The sequence below is a fragment of the Gambusia affinis genome, linkage group LG01 (genome assembly GCF_019740435.1).
Source record: "Gambusia affinis linkage group LG01, SWU_Gaff_1.0, whole genome shotgun sequence".
In the NCBI taxonomy this organism is placed as follows: Eukaryota; Metazoa; Chordata; class Actinopteri; order Cyprinodontiformes; family Poeciliidae; genus Gambusia; species Gambusia affinis.
In genome coordinates, this window is record NC_057868.1 from 32,200,273 (window position 1) to 32,212,338 (window position 12,066).

A 12,066-nucleotide genomic window follows, 5' to 3' on the forward strand; every position below is an offset into this window, starting at 1 on the left:
GGAGTCCTTTCCAGATTATCTGGCCTTCATCATATAATAAAGTATTTCTAGAACTGGAAATGCTTAAAAAACAGACCCCATTTTTTCCGTGAGCGGATATCCCAGCAATGAGTTCATCTTGACATCAAACATCCCATAGCTAGAGTGCTGATTTTATATGCATTTGCTCAAGTACTGGGAATTAAATGTCATGAAATATATTTTGGAAAAATACCAAACACACTTGCTTTTTTGCAGCATTTTATTTTATAAGAACACAAAACCTCTGAGACAGTTTTTGTTGGACAGCCCTTATACAAAAGATTATTTCCTCTTTTTGGGGGTCTTCTTGCCTAAATCCTAATTCTGTTAGTGTAGTTCTTTGATTAAGTGTTTAAAACAGTAATTGAACCCGTTCGTTACCATCCATCCATTTTCTGTACACCCTTCATCCCTAATGGGGTCGGGAGGGTTGCTGGTGCCAATCTCCAGCTACGTTCTGGACGAGAGGCGGGGTTCACCCTGGACAGGTCACCAGTCTGTCGCAGGCCAACACAGAGACATACAGGACAAACAACCATTCATACACACACTCACACCTAGTGAGAATTTAGAGAGACCAATTAACCTGACAGTCATGTTTTTGGACTGTTGGAGGAAGCCGGAGAACCCGGAGAGAACCCACTCATGCACAGGGAGAACATGCAAACTCCATGCAGAAAGATCCCCGGCCGGGAATCGAACCCAGGACCTTCTTGCTGCAAGGCAAAGGTGCTTTTTTTTTTTTTTTGTGTATAAGTTGCTATGGCTGTGTTGGACCTAGGTTAGTGTCATACTTGAGACATTTTTAAGCGGTCTTCAGGGTTCCTGTGCAGTCTAAAAAAGTGTGGAAATATTTTTCACGTCTTTATCCCTGTCTCGTTGTGTCAATGTTGCATTTATCTATCTATTCATGGGCCTGTCCATCATCCATCAATCTATATATATTTCTGTCTGTCTGTCCGCTTGATCGCTGCTGAATCAGAACTCTGAGTGTTTCTTGAGTTTTGACTGGTACCGGTCTTGGGTGAGCTGTAAGGCAGTAAGATGTGACTTTCACAAAAGCTGAAGATTTTCTATCCACAACGACTCATCTGTTTGTCCTGAAGGCCATGGAAAGATTTCTTTGGAAACCTACCACCAAACTAAATCAGCTTCTCTGACAGTTTGAAATGCAGAAATGTCACTGAGATAAGATCTCTGCAGCACGTGAGTCTCTTTTTGCTGCTAATCAGCACAAGCTAACTAGTAGCTTCTGTTCAAGCAGTCACAGCCAAAATTGCACTTGAGGTCCATCTTTATTGGACCTTTAATTTGTGTTTTTACAACTGGAAGATGATTATATTGCTCAAGTGCGCTGGCAAAAGACAAGCCGATAGAAATTTATAGAATGCTGTCGGAGGTTTTATTCAGCTTTCTGGCTGTCAAGCGCAGGGAGACGATGAGAGAGGTTTCTAATACCAGAGCTGACTGTGAGAAGACCTTGGCGTCTGCGAACCGAACATTTCTCCATTGATTCACAATCTTAAGCTCATTCACACCGCTTTTATATTCAAGGCTTTATGCCGGTATGAGCAACCCCACATGCTGTTAACTATCATTTTATTCATTCCCACCTTTCATGGCTGTGTGAAAGTGAGCACAAAGAAGTGTAATAATCACACTAAAGGCACTAAAGGGCCTGCTCGTGCATGTCCCAAATTACAACCTTTTAACACGTGTAAAAACGAATCAGTTTGTTTGTCTTTATCAATGCAGATCTATAGATTCTCCCAACTTAAACAATGTTCTGTTGGCTCTATTTTCTACCCCTGCGATTAATAGGAAACGCATAATTTGCAATGGGGTCTTTGTTGGTTTGTGAGAGTACCATATATCACCTAAACTAGAGCACCCACTCTTCCTCCTCTTCTTCTTCCTCCTCCTTTCCCTTCCTGCCCACTAACCCACACATGCACACTCCCGACAGTCCCCATCTGCTCCCAATCAGGGGTGCAGCCAGCGGTCAGGCACGTGCTAACATATTCGCACACATAAACATACACACTGCAGTCACTCCAGGCATGAGATCAGCCATGCAAACATACATACACTTGAACTGGACTTAGAGATTTGGTTGTAAATGTGCCCTCCCTGCTGTGATGTTCTGCATGTCCGCTCAAGAAAAACAAAAGTTTACCTGAGTGCAGAACTTATTACAGTCAGGTATTTCTAGGAAAAGATTCTCCATTGGGAAATTTTACGGCATAACACTTTTTGTCATGATAATTAAAGAGCAATGAAGACTTAAAGTAATCAGATTAATCATGATAAAGCAATTATTCAGGCTTTCACATGATTTGGGTCTGTGCATTGAAATGACCAAAGAAGAAGTTAAATATTTAGATTCTGGCTAAAACCACCATTTTTTGTCTACATGTTCCAGTACTGTGGAGAGTTTAAAATGCTATGAACAAACCCACAGCATCACAGATCTTCTACTGTACATAACAGCTGACATGATTTACTTCTCCACATATTCACCCTCTATTGGGATAAACTGATCTAAACCTCTATTTGGAACAATGTCCCTGTAAAAGAACAAGAATGCTTTTAAACAGCAATTATCAAATCCTTCTGGTTTTCTCACTTGCAACCAAAACATAAATAAACCAGGTTTGGCCTTATTCTCATGTTTAAGTTCCAACTTTTGTGGAAAATGGGATGCAACTTAAGTACCCTCACTTGTTCACACAGCAGCCTCTCCCCAGAGGGAGTTATGGGAGTTTCTAAGCAAAAATCAATGTTCTTGAATTACTAATGTAAGTACTCCCACTTATTTGTTATATATATTTACCTAAATAGCTTATAGCAAAGTTTCCTATGGGTACTACTAATACTGTAACAATAATCAAATAATCTCATAAGAAGTTATAATGAGCTTGATAATTTCTATTCTGATAATTAATGGTTTTTGAAAGAAAATGTATTTATATGTTATTCATGGCTTAGGTTGTGTGTGTTTTTTATTTCTGTTTTATTTATTGTTTTTGATTGTTGTGTTTCATTTTGGATATATAAAATGTCTTCCAGTTCCAGTTTGAAATGTTCTTTACAAAGTTGAACTGTATTATTCTTCAAGTGAGGGTCATTATCAATATATTACTTGAACATTGTGTAAAATTAAATATCATTTATTGCAATAATTACTGGGACAAATTGTCATCAACCAAAATTTGTTACCATAACAAGCCTATATCTACCCATTGTCCTTATACCACAGTTTGAAGAACATGTGCATGTAACATGTAACATAACATATCATAACATGTTTTCTGTTTTAATGAGAAAAAACACAAGTTACCTTTATTTTATATATTTTAACTGTTAGTGGCACTAATAAATAGGCCTGTCACAATAATCAATAAAGTAATTAATTGCACGATAAATTAAAACAAGGTCAATAATTTGCATTTGCATGATTCATAATTTTTCTCTCTGTCCAACAAAAACTGTGTAAAAAGTCTTCAGTCTGGTGCTTTTGTCTCAGCTAGAGCTTTTTTCAAGGACAGTTTTGTTTACAGAGACTTCATAATTCACTTTATATGTATTTGTTTATTTTTTCTGAATATTTAAAATGTTCCAATGTTAAATATTTAGATCATTTTAATCTTTGACAATGTGTTCTTGTATTACAACTATATTACCTGAAAATGGTCTCACAACAACAATATTATTGTTTATCGCATTAACTTCTGGGACAATTTATCATCCAGAGAAATTTGTTATTGTGACACGCTTAATATTAAATGTATTCTACCTATTTTTACGCATTTTTCTCATAAGTTGGGTATAAGTGTAAAGGGTCGTGTAGTTAACTAATCCTGACCCTTACCTTGTGCTTTGGTGGCCATAATCCTTAAACCTGTACCTTAATCCTCAAAAAACTACATCATAGCTGCAGGAAAAGCAATTTAGTCCCCACATTCACAGAATGTCCCCAAAGTACGTATCATTGAGAGGCCTGGACCCCTTCATGACGTAAAAACCAACCAACACACACACACACACACACACGCACAAACATATTGATGCGCAAAGACTGATGAAGATGAGCGTTCCTGTTGGTGAGCTTCATGGATGACAGGGTGTCATGGAAACGCCCAGTGTTCTCATGGTTACGAACTGTTTACCTCTACGGAATAGTCTCTTGTGAATGTTCAGACAGAACACTTGAGCTACTGCAAAAACTCAGTCCAGCCAAAATACACAGGCGAACACACTCCGGTTCTTATCGGGATCTAAATAGGCACAAATTGGTCTGTTATATTCTACTGGGATTAGCGCTGCAATTTAACCTAATAGTTTGCCGGCGGGGTGGGGGGTTCTACTTTTGCTCTTGAATCCTTCACGCACGGATCTTTGACATTAAGTTCTTGAAGTTATCATTCCGCCTTTTCTGGATCTGTAAGGCTTGTTTTAGATGAAAAGATACAGAGGTGCTCTCTGTTGATTGACTGGTTTTTAAAAGTGCCTCTTTCAGGTTTCAGCTGTGTGGCTTCCTGTAAAAGTTGTGTCTCAGCGTCACTTTTTCTGTGTAGTTGTGCGTGTGTGGTCGGGCATTTTCGTCTGGTGAGTGGGAGTGGTCTGGGCATCAATGCAAATGAGCAGGAGCCACAGCGCGTGTGCTCTGCACTGGTAATGAAGACAAAAGTGCATACAGATGCTCTCTCATAGTTCCTTACTCATTAGGGAACTGACACAGCCTCTGTTTGGGTTTTTTAATGCTTCTGATTAATATGGCTGCTGCCAGTTATTTATTAATACTGCCATAATGAACTTACACTGGTGAGCGTGAGAGCTAAACTTTTCCTGCATGTTTTTCTTTTTTCTCTCCAGAGTCAATTGATCAACCCAGATAGGAGAACACCCTCAGAGTGAGGGGAGGGGGCCATCTGACCGTCTGTCATCTTGGCGCCATCACAAGGTGGGCTAACATCCTGTATGGTTGGCATGGAAACGGCCTGCTGGGTTTAGGATGAGCCGCTTGTCAGACTCAGTTTCTTGTTGTTGCCACATTCTTGCAACATCTTCCTGACCTGAACACTGAAATTCAGAGAACACTGCATGTTTTCTTATGCGGATGTTTTGTTGAGATGTTATTTGTTTTTGTTTTGTTTTTTTCTTGCATGTATGTTTAAGGTGTTAATCTTGGCTAGCAGAATAGCTTGCTCTAAAAAAAAAAAAAAAGCTGGTGGGTTTTGTGATAGGAAAGAAAAGAAAGAGAGTTGACTACTTTCAGACAGTCGAGAGAATGAGGAAGGAGGAGGAAGACAGCAAGGAGACAGAAGGAGAAATCAAATTATTCTTTGTGCTCTACCTGCCACAGAGGCTGTAGGAGAGCATTAATCTCCCCCCTCCCCCATCTCACCCTCAGTCTGCAGGTAACAACAACACACACACTACTGTACCCAGGCTTCACCAAACCACACTTTCTCTTTCGCTCATGTGCGTTCTCACACAAATGTTCCTGCAGACATGCTGCTGTTGCACAGGCAGCAGGAGTGACGGTGGGAGAGTTGAAGTTATTTGGAGTGGGGGAGGGCAGTGAGGAAGAGGAAAATGTGAAAGCACTAAGAGTTCGGGAGACGAGAGATGGAGTTTTCCTACAGCCACTGAAACTAAATTCACACAGCGTCTAAAACGTGTTCTTACAGTTTGAACGTTTTGAGAGGTTACAACTGCAAATTTTAATGAGATTTTATGTTGTAGAATAATACAGAATAGTACCTAATTGTTAATTAGAAGAAAAAAATGCTGAATAAATTTTTAAAAATGGATAAATAAGAACCTGAAAAACGTGGAGCGCATTTAGCCCATTTGAGCCGATCAGGTGGTGATACCAATTTTCAGTTTTATACATTAAAGTTGCAGTATATAACTTTTATAAAATATGTTATTTATATATTTGTTAAAACAGTTACCATGTCATGACAGTATAGAATGAGACAGAAAATCTGTGAAATGATCGATCTCCTCCACCACGTCCCTGTGCTGATATTTCTGTCTGAAGAAATGCACCAAAAAACAACCAATCAGAGCCAGGAGGCGGGACTTAGCGCTGTCAATCAATCTCACGAAAAACAAGTTAGTGTTACAGGAAAACTGTTTATCCACCATCATCCTTGGCTTTGCTAACTAGTCTTAGCATTAATGACTATGGCTATGCTAGCTGCAGCTTAGCAAAGAGCAAGTGGGAGGGGAAAATGGAGATGAGCAGTGCCAAACGGAATGGTGATTGATAGCGCTAAGACATTCCTCCTGGCTGTGATTGATTGTTTCTAATTAGCACTGGGAGAAGGCAGAGAAGCTCAGTTTTTTTATGCATTATCAGTTTTAACAAATATTTAAAAAATATGTTTTTTATAAAAGCTACATACTTCATCTTTAACAGACAGAAATGTTTTCTTATTCACCTTTGCAAAACAGACGAAGAGTGTCTCGAACAGCACATTTCATCTTTGGCATGACAAGCACATGAACTTTGATTGAACTGTTCTAATGACAATACTGAGCCACCTAACAGGTTTTCTTCACTTTCCTGTCCCTGTTTAAGAAAGGTTTTCAGCTTTTGGACGTTATTTAGGCTGTCATCTTTCTCTCACATATACTGTCTTGTCATTTCACATAGTATTCTGGCTAAAAAAATTCACATTTGCTTTTGTCTTATCAGGCCACCTTTTCCCCATGTTTGCTCTGTCTCCTGCATGAATCGAGGCAAAGTGCAAACAGAACCTCTTATGGCTTTCATTCAACAATGCTCTTCTTCTTTCTTCTTTTATAAAAGCCAGATTTGTGAAGCTCCACGGTCACCATGGGCTTCTTGGCTGCTTCTCGTTTTAAGGCTTTCCTCATCTGTCCTGTGAGTTAAGGCAGCCGACCGTGTCTTGGCAGGTTTGGAGTCGTACCATACTCTGTCCATCCTCATATGAAAGATTGAACAGTTCTGTGTGAGATGTTCAAAGCTTGCGATGTTGGTTTATAACCTAAATCTGCTTTAAATCTCCCTGGAGTTTTATCTTTTTTATCTTTGTTCTTCAGGATGCTGATTGTTCACTAATGTTCTCTAATAAATCTTCAAGGCTCTCAAGGCGATCTTGAATTTTTTTAATAAAATGATTGTTATTTAATGTGTAAGCAGTTTATCCCTCTGCCCCCACAAATCAATTGTATAACGTCGGGTGCATTCAAACCAGTCCTGCTCAGTCTGCTTTAATTAACTGCAGTTTTTTTGCCTATCAAGTCTGGTTCATTTGGGGAGACCTGAAAATAAAAGAAGAAAAGCAAACTCTGGTTCACCTACTAACCTTAGTTTCTGTTCGGTTGAAGTGAACTCTGGTGCAGTTTGAGTCCATATGTGAATGCCAAGTGGACCGGAGACTGCTCCAAAAGCAGAAAGTGAACTATAGTGCAGGGCATTCTGGTTAAATACAACCAAAGCACACCTAGCACTAACGTGTCTAGCGCTAACGGGAGAAATGATTCGTAGCTTTTTGCCAAAGACAAAAGAGAAATCCTACAGCTAAAATCTGACTGTACTCCATTTTTTTTCTCCATTTCATGAAGAATTAAGTTGCGCTCATGTCTTCTTCAAAGGTTTTCACGTTGATTTCTTCAGTGGTTCTTGGTGCAGCGCCACCACAGGTTAGGAGGGGAACAGGTGAAATGGTTTCAGTGTGAAAGCGAATCATACCAGATGAGAATGCAACAAATGTTGTAATTTGAAAGTCAGGTGTGAAAACATTCTCAAAGCTCCCAATTTTTATGACATTCATACTGATGATGAGTGTATGTAATCTTCTGACTGAGAACGTATTTAAATTTTCTTTTTCTGGTTTGATAAGTGGTTACCCTTAGCGACACGTCACCAGTGTGAGTTCACATGTCCAGACTGCGGCTGTGCGCCACTGTTTTGCCAACAGATGTTATAAAAGAGTGTCAGGCAGGCGGCTATTTGCATCACTTATCTAGTACAGTCCTTTCTCTCTCACTTTGTCACTTTACCTCTTCACCTTCCTGCCTTTTGTCAGCAGCAGCCTGCTCTGACCCTGCTGCATTCTCTGTTTTGTCAACTTTAATGAAGAGAATAAAAACGGCTCCATTCAGGAGTTTGATGCCTCCGAGCATCTCGGTTTCCTCATTTCAGTCAGCGGTGAAGCCGTCAAGCTGTTAAAACAGATCTTCATTTTTTAATTAAATTAAACTTTCTTTTATGAACTTGAGTTCTTTTGTGTTCCTCGAAGTGTAGGGGCCTGAATGAGGCGTTTTATGATCAGGGTGGGGATTCCCTAGAGGTTAATAATGATGTTCAAACAGGAATAATCCTTCCTTTGTTAATGAAGTTCATGACAGGTTGACTGTGGATCAAGGTGGCGGTAGTTGCTCATGTTTTCCTCGTCCGCCATCAGTAGCTCTCTGCTTCATATTCTTGTTTGTTGCATTGTTTCAGTCATCCCCCCACGTACGCCATGACTCACTTTGCTGTGGGAGTTCTGTCGTCTCTCAGCTGTGTTTTCTGTCTCCCCAAAACCATAGTTTTGCTTTTGCAGCCGCCGTTCATCCATTTTGATTCTGCTTTCTTAAAGTCTGTTAGCTTAGTGATAACAAACTTCACCAGTGATCTGCTGCAACGCGCAAAAACGTGACGACAGAAACAACCGCCTGAGGTGATAGAAGGAAACTGTCTCCGCTTGAATATTTGCTGTTTAGCATCCATTATATGAACATTCAATACTTTAGGATTAATCCTCACACATTTTAAAAAGCTTTTGGGTAAAATTATTGAAAGCATTCGCAAATTTTCTTTTATTGCGGCACTGGACGGATTTTGGGACTTTTTTGCCTTCATTTTGTTCAAACTTTAAAACAATAATCTCCCATTGCACATTCTTGATTGTCAAAACTTTAACATTCCAGATACTGGATTTTAATGCAAGAGAACTGAAGATAAGTTGGTGCCAAGTGATAATAGCTGTTGGGGATATTTAAGGACCATTTTACAACAAATAATAAATTACAGAACATTTACGTAGAAATGAAGCAACATGATTTAATTTCTGTAGAGTCTAAATCTAATCTCTGAAAACGCTGAAAGCTTTTATTCATCCTCCTCACTTGTGGCAAGATAAGCCTGGGTTCTTGTTGTTCTTGTAGTTGTAAACATTTTAGTGTCGCTTTGACTCTCAAGCTAAGGTTCCTGTCATAAACTGTCAAACAAATGTTTATATCGTCAAAAGATTACCTTAGTAAACAAAAAAAAAGTTTTCAAATGATGATTTTCATTATTAAGGGGGTAAAGCTGCTCAAAACATCCTGGCCAGGTGTGAGAAGGCACCTGAGAAGTTATGAATTGCTATTTTCTCACTTCCTGCCAGTCAATCAACGAACACTTTGCATGCACAGCATGGACAATATAAAGTGGTTTGCATAAATGTAAAGTAAGATAAAACGGATCAGACCTGAAGCCAACACTCAATCAACTTATGTAGCAGGACAATCATCTAAGCACACAAGCAAATCCACCTCCTAGTGGATATAAAATAAAGGTTTTCAAGTGGCCTAGTCAAAGTCAAGACTGAAATAAAACAACTCTTGGACCGGAATGATGTAAAAGACTCATTGAAAAAAATATTTATGGCACAACCAGTTATTAGGTTTAGAGATCTATTACCTTTTCACGTAAAAAAAAAAAAAATTGAAAGCAGATGTTTGTGTTTACCTCGATTGTCCATTGAAGTGAAAAATGTTTTTACAGCGCTGTATGCTTAGAAGAATAAATTTTATGTTAAAACAACATTTGAAAGCTAAAATGTTAAATAATAATTGGTTTTAATTGGTGGTGAGGAAAGTAAAAACTACTTTTTTCCCCACACTTAGGCATAAACCATGTTCATAAAGTTAGTAGATCAGAAAAACAGAAAATAAATAGGAATATGCTTCTAAAATTATACATTGACTCTCAATTAAGTGTCATTTTCATTAAAAATTACCAAATTTAAGTTATGGGCAGGTTAGGAAACATGAATTTTTAGGCCAAATGGGCAAAAAAAAAAAAAGCTCTTTTGAATAATTTGGAGTATGAGATTTATGAGGCAGTTATTTTAATTTGATCATTTTCTTCAGGTTTAACCTTTAACCTTTGGATTGTGAGCTTTAGCTGGACTCCGAGGGTCACTGTTTGGTTTGGATATTTTAGCTTTAAAAGTGGTGGTGACACATCGGTGTTGATCCAGTGATTCCTCTGACCTGGAAAATACACAAGTCACAGCGGAGGTCGTGACCCCAGGGGTCAAGATCAGGGTTGAGAGTCAGGTTAGAGTTCATGGTTCACTGTTCAGAGCCATTAAATACGCTCTAACCTTTTACAGGCTGGGAGTTGAGCTGTTGTCTTTCCTTACCATTAAAATCCTCACTTCTGCAACAGACTCCCTGAAAATAACCGAAAGTGTTAAAAACAAGTTTTGTGCTTAAATTTTAAATGTAGCATTTAAACGTCATTTGGACTTTTTATTCTTGGCCAGATTTCCAAAGAGCTTTTACCTCCTGTTGAGTTTTTATGTTGAATTTATAACAACAATAATAATTTTCAGTTTTGGACCATTTTATTTGAACTCTTTTATTTGATATCTGTGATTATTAATTTGTGGGGGGGGGTTGTGCACATTTACCTTTTTTGACATGTTTTAAGTGTTTTGGGTGGGAGGATCTCTTTTTAATCCTGTAAAACATTTTGTTTTGCACAACGTTGCATGAAAAGTGCCTTACAAATACGTTTGAATGGTTCAAGTCTCTAAAAGCAGCTCTCATCAAGACCTTTAGCGTTCTCGCTCCGCTTGATGCCTTTATTGAATCTCAACAATGTGATTAAACCTCCAAGCTCGCAGAAGAAGTCAATCTTATCCATTTAAGTGGCTCTTGTATCTCTCTTGTTTTTGCACTTAATTCCCACCAAGACCTTTTCCCCTTTCATTTCTGTTTTTACACCTCTGATGTCCTGCTGGCTGTGCTTCTTAGCATTTTTACCTCAGTTGACTCTCCTGTTTTTCTTACGTCGTCTAAGGATCTCAAAAAGAGAGAGATTTATTCTGAAAAGCAGCAGGTTTATATGCAGGATTGCACTTAGACAGAGCCAGTTTATGCAGAAGTTTGTTCAGCCCCATCAGAAAGCAACACCACACCCAAACAGGGACCCGTTTGGATTTTCTGTGACATAAATTTTCCATGCTGATGCTGGAAATTTCCTGAGGACATGGACGTGGGGTTTCTGAAGTCATTCAGCCATCTGAGGAAAACTTGGCACTTAGTAAAGTTTCCTTAACTCTTCTGTTGCGCTTATCCCAGCATGGCGCCACATATGTGGAGGGGTGTAAAATCAGGCAGATGATTTTAGTTTCACATGCATTTTGGATTCTTCCTTTTATTGCTGATCCAAACAAGCAGCTAAAGTATTCACCTCTCTTGAAATTATTCACATTTTCTCACACTAAAACCTCAACCTTCCATGGATTTTATGTGACAGACCAAAACAAAGTGGGAGGAAAATGATGCATGCTTTTCACATTTACATATCAACATCAGTTTTCGTATTTCGGTTTATTGGAAAATAGACAGCATTACAAAGACCAAAAAATAAAAATGAAAAGAAATAAGAAAAGCACAACAGACAGGGCAGGGAGAAAGTTTTCAAGCAGAATTAGGTTGTGAAAGTCTGTAAGCAGAAGATTTCCCCTCAGTCGTTCATGGAAATCCCCCACATGGTTTAGACCTACTGGGATTTGTAAGCTGCTGGCTTGGCAGCATCATGCTGTGGGAATGTTTTTGTCTGTTTGTTGTTTTTGGTCAGAGTTCATGAGGAACTGGACTGTGCCGAATAGGCCGGTCACGATAAAAAAAAATGTACTGGATAATAAATTGTTCCAGAAATTATTGTGATAAATGATAATATTGTAGTTTTGAGACAATTTTTGAGTGATATATTGATAATGGAATAATAATACAAGTTCGCCCTCT

The 12,066-nt window shown here is 38.7% G+C and overlaps 1 protein-coding gene across 7 annotated transcripts in view; it reads left to right on the plus strand.

The window, feature by feature from the left end:
- LOC122827738 (nuclear receptor coactivator 3-like) overlaps positions 1 to 12,066 on the plus strand; it is a 75,321-nt gene that overhangs the window by 33,648 nt on the left and 29,607 nt on the right. For 6 of the 7 annotated variants that reach the window (XM_044110684.1, XM_044110674.1, XM_044110727.1 and 3 more), the window contains one exon: positions 4,897 to 4,984. The exons of the other annotated variant lie outside the window; for it this stretch is intronic. The gene's annotated coding sequence lies outside the window, so the exon portion shown is untranslated. The remainder of the gene's footprint in view (positions 1 to 4,896; positions 4,985 to 12,066) is intronic. 7 annotated transcript variants of the gene reach the window in all.